We start from the raw sequence: 9956 nt of genomic DNA, 5'->3' as shown, positions 1-9956 counted from the left end.
AAATAGGCTTGTTATATCATCCCTTTAATTTTGGACACATGAATAACACAAATTCTGTGGCTGGTTGTCATCACGTCTCCCTTTCACCTTGTTTTTAATCAGCCATAGAACCTGCATAATTCATGTGTCCCAAATTAAAGAGCTTTATGACAATCTCCTCCCTGCTGTGAAAAGTAATTTTGCCAACATGGAAATTTGCTCCTATTGTTTTGTATTGCCTAGAACCCTGCATAAGCCGCATAGTTTGCTGAAATATCTCTGAGAGCTGAAAGTAGGTAGATGTGTTGCTTGAAGGGCTCTAGGCAGGCCATCCAGAGATTCACTGGTGCAAATCCAAGTTGGTCTGCCATGTGGACTTTTTAAATGACCTGCAGCCTGTATACCATGTAGGCATCAGGCTTAAGCTGGCCACACATCTAAAGATTATCTGTCCAACCAGCCAACTAGTAGATTGGTTGGAATGAAAATCTGGTAAGGAATACAATCAGCAACTTGCTCCCAGACGCTGAAAAATGGACCAAAACTGTTGTATGAACAAATAGTTTAGATCAAACATTTAACAAACTTGTCTGACGACCATTTTCATCTGTTTTCAGGCATTTAGGAGCAAATTGCTGATCATCATTTACTCCCATACGTTACCAGATTTTCATTCCAACCAATCAACTAGTTGGCTGGTTGGATGTAAGTTGGTCTAGTGCAGGGGTCTTCAACCTTGGCCCTCCAGCTGCCGTGGAACTACACATCCCAGCATGCACTGCCACCTTTTTGATATAACAGCATGCTAAAACTATGGCAGTGCATGCTGGGATGTGTAGTTCCACAGCAGCTGGAGGGCCAAGGTTGAAGACCCCTGGTCTAGTGTGTGGCTAGCTTTACACACAGAGGTAAATGAAGTGAGCAGAAATAAATGTCATTTGTGTTTTATGTAATAATACAGAATAATGTGTTCTCATGTAAGTCTTGCACTGATGTTAACATGGCAATATGCAGTTTATAACAAACAAATCAAATAACAGGCTCAATTAATTAGTAAATTATAAATTCCTGTACCAGCAGGTAAAACCAAAGGGAACAGTAATAAAAACATACATTTTATAAACTCTGCCTTTATCTTTTCTCAATAACCCCAAGATTGTTCTTTACATTTGTTCTATAACAGTTCTGAAACACCAGCTATTTTACCACAGCATATATTCTTGTTATAACATACCTCCCAACATGACCCTCTCCAGGAGGGACAACATTCTCTGCTCCTGGACTTCCCTGGTAATTTATGATTGCCATCACCTGTGGTGAAACACCTTTCTTATCAATTACCTAGTGACTGCATTCATAAATGAAGTGGGAAGTCCAGGAACAGAGCATTTTGTCCCTCCTGGAGAGGGTCATGTTGGGAGGTATGTTATATAAATGTGCAGCTGCAGTCCCTTTTAACAATTAAAAGTTTTCTTGAAATGTAAAAAAGGGTTAAACAACTGTGAGTGGTGTAGCTCCACTGGGCTGCTCCTTTATCTCATTCCTCTTGGCTATACAGTACATATAACTCTCATGCCTCTTGGCTACACATTACATATAACCAGCTTCTGTGTAGAGTTCTCAGTAATCCTGGTAAGTAAACATTAATTAATTTAGTAGAACATAGTTTTTTTTTTTTTTTTTTAATTAAAGATATCCTGAATCACTAAGCATATATTCAAACAGTAGTAGTTAATGAATTCTAATGATACAGAGATATACCGATATGTATGTAATATATCCACATACAAATGCAAAGTGTATGATGTTTCCTAACCTATGAACTATCATACTTTTAAAAAAATTATGAAACATGTTTTGTAAACCCTTTGTACAAAATCTAAAAATATGAGTGTTGTTTATTATAAACACCTAATTATCTAACTGTTCTATTTAATAGCATCTGAAACTAATCTACGAAAATAATACATTTTCTGCTAATAAAAAACAAAAAAAATTACATTGCTCTTTTAAAAATATTGAGAATCATTGCAAAAATATAAACCCCCATCTCATAGGGCCAATATTGTTTTTCTTTTGTTTGCAATTGTTTTAAACATCCTAATCATTACCTCTAATATTTTTCTCCTAAAATTTTGTTTGGTTTAATGTAAATTAATTGTGAACGTGAAAGGGCATATTGAGTCTCCATTACATATTTGGTTTATTTGATGCTTGCTTTTAGACTGAGCAAAGTCTTCCTGCAAATGCTCTTTTCTGCCAAAATGCAAGTGGAAAATGCAAGATGCATCCCATTTAAGGCTTAAGATAAAACCAGATCTCTCTTAAGCTAGCTACACTACCCACTATACGGTATAGTATACGATCTATCGTTCCGATGCAGATTGGGATGATATATCATACATGTCATATGGTGTCTTCGTCCAATCCGTCATTCACCGCATCGTCCCATCTACTGTTCTGAACAGGAGTTGGGATGATGCAATGAACGTGCGACTGGCATCGCATCATCGCTGGGTTGCATCATCGCATGATGTGTAACCAGCTTTAGTTTACAGCTTTTCTGGAAATCAATTTATTTTGCGGGTAAAGGCCCCCATACATCAGCAATTGATTGCAGCAATCGTGCAATTTGCAATCGATTGAAAAAAGGAAAAAAATTTATACACAATCGTTTGCAAATTGCATGATTGCTGCAATCAATTGCTGACGTGTGGGGCCCTTAAGAAATTACAATATATCTGATTGCACAGAAACACACCTAAAATTCCCACTGTCTACCCTTAATGTGCATCTTATTTATTTATCTCTGAAATCTAATTGTTGTACTGCTTCATAAAGCTAAGTGTATAGGTGTTTCTACCCCATACTTTGAAAGAAACATCCTTCCATCAGTCGGTGAAAAGTTCTGCATTTGTAAATGATGTCATTCACAAACCTATTGCATCTGCCCTGCAGCAAAGCTCATGCAGATATCTTGCAGATATATCGGCACGTTTGGCTGTCCATACACCTGCTGCAGGGACCGCTGGTAACGGGCATCTCAACTGGGCAGGGAAATTTAAATATAAAAATGAATGTAGGGGCGGCGGCAACGGGTACCCAATATCTGTGTCCTAAGAAGAACAACGGTGCCTTGGGAAGTGGCCAGGTGCTGTGAAATGCATTGCACTTTTAAGTGAGAATTTAATTATCCTTTTATGCTTTCTTTTTTAAGCCTGATTCTTTAACCATTATTGTTTTAAAATAGTGAAAACAGTTTTGTTATTTTTAAATTTCATTTATCCATTACAATACAAGTTGAGTCTCCCAAATCCAAAATGCTTGAGACCAGAATTATTTTGGTTATCGGAATATTCCGTATTTTGGAATATTTGCATACCATAATGAGAGATGTTTGGAATGGGACCCAAGCCTAAACACAGAATGCATTTATGTTTCATATACAACTTGTATATGAAGGTAATTTTATACAATATGTTTAATATGTTTGTGTACATACATGAAATTCATTTGTTTCACATACACCTTATACACAAAGCCTGAATATTATTCTATATGTGATGTACCGACTGGTGCACTACTAGCACCAGGTTCAGGTGTTCGGAATGCTTTGGTAGACTATTTCCCCGTAGCTAAGATAGGACACACCGTGACAGAGAGGCAAGCCTGTATTCCCCTTTTGCAGACACAATGACCAGTCAGGAGGGAAAGGTGCAACGCAATTTTATTGCTGCCAATCAAAGAATAACAATTGATACAGGAAATGTTTACCATTCACAGATTAGATGACATGAATTACACTTTTCAATGTCAAGGTATTTATTACCTCCCCGTCCTCTACCGGTGACCCCAGCTGGCAAGCATGTGAAACCAACAAGAACCACAATTCCTGCAGAACTTTACTTTACCTAAAACAAATGCGAGACCTAAACATGAAACCTGCTGGTCGAGCTTGTATCAATAATGCACCGGCAGCTTATAGCTTTAAAATACAGTCTGTGCTACGCTTCCTTTTGCTGAGAAAAACATCGAAAAACACATGTAGGTTAGGCTTGTATCAGCAGCCTATAGCTTTGAAATACAGTTTGTGCTGATAACAGTAGTTCACCGGCAATTTGCAATAATTTAAACAATCTTTGAGCCTTGAGAAAAATAAGGACATCATTGAGGCTATGCTGATAGCAGTAGTTCACCAGCAACTTGCAATAATGTAACACAGTCTTTGAGCCTTGAGAAAATAAGGACAACAGTCTTCCTAACTGCCTATGCCGCAAATTACTACCACCAGAATTGCCAGCCGGGGTTACACAGGGCTAAATAAACAATTAGTATACATTACACCATAGAAATTAACAAGGGTGGAAAATCACAGCTGACATGCACCTTGTGCGAAGAGATGACAGCAAAGGTAGTATACATTACATCAGCATGAATGTACTTTAAAATGGATACCCGCAACAAGCAGTGTATAAAAGTCACTTTACATTAACACCAATACCAGCAAGTGATCAAACATTTCATGGCAAGCAAAATAATAATCAGCATTGACAACAATAACACAGCAAGCAGTGAACAGCTTTACAGAGTGTTATAACAGATAAAGGGCCACGGAGGGCTACTATCAACCACTTTAGCTAACACACGAGTCAAACAGTAAACAGAGCCAAATACATATCACATGGCATTACATTTAGTTTAAAGAAAGACCTAAAATACTTTATACATCACCCACAGTGGCATTGGACATGAGCCGACACCCATAAATCACGTCCCCTCCTGGACATGAGCCAGTGGTTCACAGGAGAGAAAAATCCACCAATACAAGTCTTGGGGGACAGAAGAGGTGACCTATCTTTCACTTCCCCCCCCTATTTCAACACGTTACCTAATTTAAAGACACTGTCAATGAGAGTTTATATGGCAGGCTAGTATAAACTGATAAACCCCCTGTGTGGGCCTAAGAGTAGGTACTGGGTACAAGTGCACGGCCGCAGCTCCTAGGAGGGGAGAAGGAACCCACTAAAAGGCACTATGGGAAGAGGGTGAGGGGGTGTCCCAGCTGGGTGATACTAACTAAAGGCAAGAGCTGCACTCAGGGGAAGAAAGGAGGCAAGAGCTTAGCAGAGGGAGGTCTGGTGTTCTTACCCCTGGCTGTGGCTGCTCAGCCCCCCCACGATGTCCAGGGAAACTCCGGGATGCTAGGCACCACACCGGAGCTCCCAGCTGCAGACCTCTGGCAGGTATTTTACAAAGGGCAACGGGTGCAAAATCCCTTTCCACAGGGGCTCTGTCCAGCAAACAAACACAGCAGCGGGAGGGGTCCTGAAGCACTCTTCCTCTGGGACTGTCTTTTCTTCTGCCCATGCGGGTGCCAGCAGTGTTTTCATCACTGGCGGGACCTTTTCCTCAACTGGGGCTTCATCCGCAACGATGGAGCGATGAGACCTCCTTCCCGGCCAGCTCCTCTTCTCTCCCAGCATGTGCAGACTTCCACATGCGGCACCTCCTGATAACAGGCACTTAGGAAGGCAGTCCTTTATTCAGAGGGGGCTTCTTCCAAAGCAGGGTCCTCTATGCAAGTCCCAGGGCAAGCTTCCTCCAGGGACTCACATCCAGCATCAGAGCACCTCTCCTCGCAGATTGGATAGATAGCCTTCCGGGTTAATGTAAAGTCTGGTAATTGTAATCTAGGGCAAACATAAGAGTTATAACATTCTTATTTTTACAGCTCCAAGGATACTCCACTGAAATTCCTTACAGACAGCGCCAGATGCAGTATTTGGAATCCAGGGTAAATGAGAGGGGTTACTGCACCCCTATTTGTACAGATCCAGGGACACTATACAGAAACGCCTCACAGACAATCCTTTTTTTCAGAAATTCCTCCGAGACTCAGCACTGACAGCCCTGGGGAGGGTATTTTATAAACTCTTTCTCACTCTCCTCCCTGTCAGTCTGGGATCTATGAGTGGACAGGGGGACCCCAGCAACAGGCCGCCTACAGGGATCTCTGCCTGGACACCCAGGCTACCAATCAATGGGGCAGGATTTTCCCTCTTAAATGGATCGCTGACCAAGGGGCACTTTCTACCTCCCTGTTTGCACATGCTCAGTGGGGTTCAGGGAGAGCAGGGTCAGTCAAAGTTCACTGTACTATGTGAATGGGGCTGATATCTCTCTATATAAAAAAAAATTGGGGGACACCTATTTGGGAACAAACTTGGGGGTACCACATATACAATATATTTAATAATTTTGTGTCTTAAATAAAGTTTGTGTACATTGAACCATCAGAAAGCAAAGGTGTCACTATCTCAGTCATGCTAAAAATAAAGTCTGTATTTTGGAAAAAAAATTTTTGGGGGGGGGGCTCTAGACTGCACACCCTAATAGGTCCTTTCATGCTGGGCTGTCTTTTTCCAGATGTGAACCCGAGTGTTAGGGACCTGCTCGACGAGGTGACTTGGACGCTGGTGGGCAGGCCCGTATAATTGGCCACTGATCTGCTAACTACCTCTGAAATTATATTAAATTACAAAATGCATTTAAATTTAAACTGTAATGATAGCATAGTGCATCTGCAATTTAATTTCTTGTGATATCAACCTGTAGTAAGTTTTAATATAATGCCATTAATCTAACTAATAAATCATTTGATTATTGTTTAGCATTTTTTTGTTTGGTCATCCCTTATTTGCCATTTGCAGCCCATATTTCATGTTTGGGTAAGATCGTATTTGACCAGTTATACCTTCTGTGCTGACACTAACTTTAACAGTCCTATAATGCTAGGCTCCAGGGGTGTCGGAATGATTTCATGATGGAGGGGCAACATAAAATTGTTCTGCCGCACTCCTCAGTCCCCTCTCTCGCTCTTACCTGCGTGCACAGCGCGAAGCCAGCACAGAGACTTGCCACTGTAGCAACGGCTGCTGATGGTCGGGGGCTGTGCTTTACAAAAGGGCTGCACAGCCCCTGCACTGCACGGCAAAGGAGGAGGTGTAGTGTGCGGTGTTTTAACTTAAAGACCACACATCACACCTCCTCCTCCTCTCCTTGACTATAAAAGTGATTAGAATAATACAAAGAAGATATTTATAATATTGTCTTTCAATTTAACTTATAATTTTTATAGTCAAAACTCTGGAGTATACTGAAGTATGACAGGAAAGGCTCTGCCTCACCTGACCTCTGGTAGGGGTCCACCATAATTAATGAACCAGCATGGAGTTCTTGGAGCTGGCCCTGGTTCTAAAAATATGGGGCAACAATTACATAGGTATCCCCTTTATTTTTAGAACCAGCACCAGTAACTTGCAGGGGGTACTGCCACAGCCAGGGGACACACTGGATGGGGTCAGAGCCGGCCCTAACCAGTTTAAAGCCCTAGGCAACATTTTGGGTGGTGCCCCCTAGCACCATCGCTAGTTCCGCCTCTGACCCAGCACCCCTCTCCAAGCACAGCAGTACAGATCACAGCAGCAGCCAGCAACATCCATCAACCCCTCACCCGTTTGTAATCCTCATCCACAGAGCTGTAACTAGAAATTTCAGTGCCCTGTGCCAGCAAGAGCATTGGCGTACCCAACCCCCTTTGGCTCCCTGCAGGCAGGCCCAGGCTACTGGACTCTGCAAAGGTCCATGGGAGGGGGAGCTGTTGTGGCTGGGCATGCCCAGCAGCCCTCCTTCAGTGTCAATTTTTGTTACTGCCCGGTGCCCCCACAGTCTCTGCTCCCCAGTGCCGCTTCTGCCAGCTGTAAGAGCTGCCGCCTGATCAGAGCTGAGCTAAGAGATCCAATCGCGTTAGGACAGCAAGAGCAGAGGTGCGTCCACCTGTCCCGGTCCCATCATTGCTGGCTGTCAAGCTGAGTTGGCTCTAGGCTTGGAATGCATGCCCCCAGGCATTTACCTAATTTGTCTATGCCTAGGGCTGGCTCTGGATGGGGTCCCATGGCCAAAGCATTAATCCCCCCTCCTAACTAGTCATTACAGGACAGGGATACCTGGGATGTGGGGAATCACCCAATAAAGAGGTCCCCCCTCTCCAGCTAACCCCAGGCCAGGGCTGAAGCCCAGGGCTATCCACCACACCCCTGGGCTGTGGGTTTGGGATTGATAGTTTTTTTTAAAGTTAGATTTTAATTAATATTGTCCTTTACATGGGCACTATAGGTCCCAGCAAGCCTCCTCACATGCCAGTACTTGGAGAGCCACAAGTACCAGCATGTGGGGCATTAGGGGGGCGCTGGTACCTATAGTCCTCCTGTAAAGGAAATATTAAAATAGTACTCATACTGTAGAAATTGTTTTTAAAATAAACGGTATATACATACACACACTGTACTCATCTTGTCCCCGGTGCTGATAGGTCCTCTTCTCTAGTAGAATCCTGCTATATGGCTAAAAAAAAATAACAGACTCACCTGACCCTTGCCGCAGGTCGGTCCTCTTCACCAGTAGCCATTAAAAATAAAAAAAATGCAATCCCAATCCAACCGAACACAGAAAAGCTGCATGTGTATACATACACAGCTCTTTTCCGCAAGTAACAGGACCCACGAGGTTTCCTGCACTTGGGGGGCTGCTAACCATTTAACAGCTGCTACTATAGTAACCAACTGCTAATTGGCTGTAAGTGGCCTGGCTGTCAATCCACAGCCAGGGAAATTGAAATGCCTGCCCAGTTGTGACGTTAGTGCACACAAATCAGGCAGATGATTGGTAAGTGTCTAAACACTTACCAATTTTTAGATGTCAGCCAGGTGTCTACCCACCATAAGTCTATGCCCTTGCATAAATCAATGCGGATGGCCAGGGGTGTAGGAAGGGTGGTTCCAATGGAGCGCAAGCTCCAGGTGCCGAATTTGTCTGTAGGTGCCGCACGCTGTGTACCTGGCAGCTGTCTAAGCTGACAGTCTGCCGGGTGTCAAAATTGCCCTGTGAACGCTGGCCTCCTGAAGTGATCGGAGGCTAAGGAAGCCTCTGATCGCTTCAGAGGCCAGCATTCCCAGTGATGCAGTGCATGATGTCACCCTACGCAGCCACACCTGCTGGATCTAGTTAGATCCAGTCAGGGCGGCAGTGGCAATGACAGCCCGGACAACAGCCTCGATGGATGAGGTAAGTGCTGGGAGGGGGGGGGACAGAACTAAAGTGGGGAGAAACAGAACTACAGGGGCAGAGCTACAAGGGGGAGAAACAGAACTACAGGAGGGGAAACAGAACTACAGGGGCAGAGCTACAAGGGGGGGAAACAGAACTACAAGGGGGGGAAACAGAACTATAGGGGGGGAACAGAACTACAGGGAGGGCAATACTATAAGGGGTGCCTATACAGGGGCACTGCATATATGGGCACCACTACAAGAGGCATTGCTTATGGGCACTACTACTGGGGGCACAGCATGGGGGGCCACTACTTTAAGGGGCATTGCATATGGGCACCACTACAGGGGGCATTGCATATGGGCACCACTACAGGGGGCTGCCCCTATTCTTTATCTTTACTTCCCTTTAATCCCATATGGACCCGTCTCCTCCCTGGAACACTTGAGGGGGGAGGGGGGGCGCCATAGCATGCACATGCTTCGGGTGCCCTGGCTACATGCTACTCCCCTGTGGATGGCATCCCCAAAGATTAGTTTTCCCTGAACTTTATTAATAAATCCTTCATTATTATTTGCTCTTCTATGTAGATTGGGTGAAGACCTTGTTTTTCAATTTGCAAGCATATACAATGTAATACTCTATCTACAGGAACCTCATACTAAAATAAATATGGTAAACACTGCAGTTTAGTCAAATTGAAAAGCTTAACATATTTAAATCTTGGTGAAGTTTATGCCATGTACAATATGTGTTACTTATGCCTTGTTGACATTCAGTATCGACAAGCAGTATGTGGACCGTGGAATGTCGATGTGGTAAAGAATTTCACGGGCGCTGCAGTACAACTGTTAATATGATGACTAATG

At 43.5% G+C, this 9956-nt stretch overlaps 1 protein-coding gene across 5 annotated transcripts in view; it reads left to right on the top strand.

The window, feature by feature from the left end:
* The first annotated feature begins 815 nt into the window (after positions 1 to 815).
* LOC148480751 (beta-1,3-galactosyltransferase 2-like) overlaps positions 816 to 9956 on the top strand; it is a 60589-nt gene continuing 51448 nt past the window's right edge. For 2 of the 5 annotated variants that reach the window (XM_088453888.1, XM_088453889.1), the window contains exon 1: positions 1492 to 1611. The gene's annotated coding sequence lies outside the window, so the exon portion shown is untranslated. Of the gene's footprint in view, positions 888 to 1315; positions 1401 to 1491; positions 1612 to 9956 lie in introns of those variants that run through there. The other 3 variants (XM_088453894.1, XM_088453893.1, XM_088453890.1) reach the window with 3 other exon arrangements.

Source organism: Taudactylus pleione, unplaced genomic scaffold, assembly GCF_031769625.1.
Source record: "Taudactylus pleione unplaced genomic scaffold, aTauple2 ptg000602l, whole genome shotgun sequence".
Classification (NCBI taxonomy): domain Eukaryota; kingdom Metazoa; phylum Chordata; class Amphibia; order Anura; family Myobatrachidae; genus Taudactylus; species Taudactylus pleione.
This window is presented reverse-complemented; position numbering and strand designations above follow the sequence as displayed.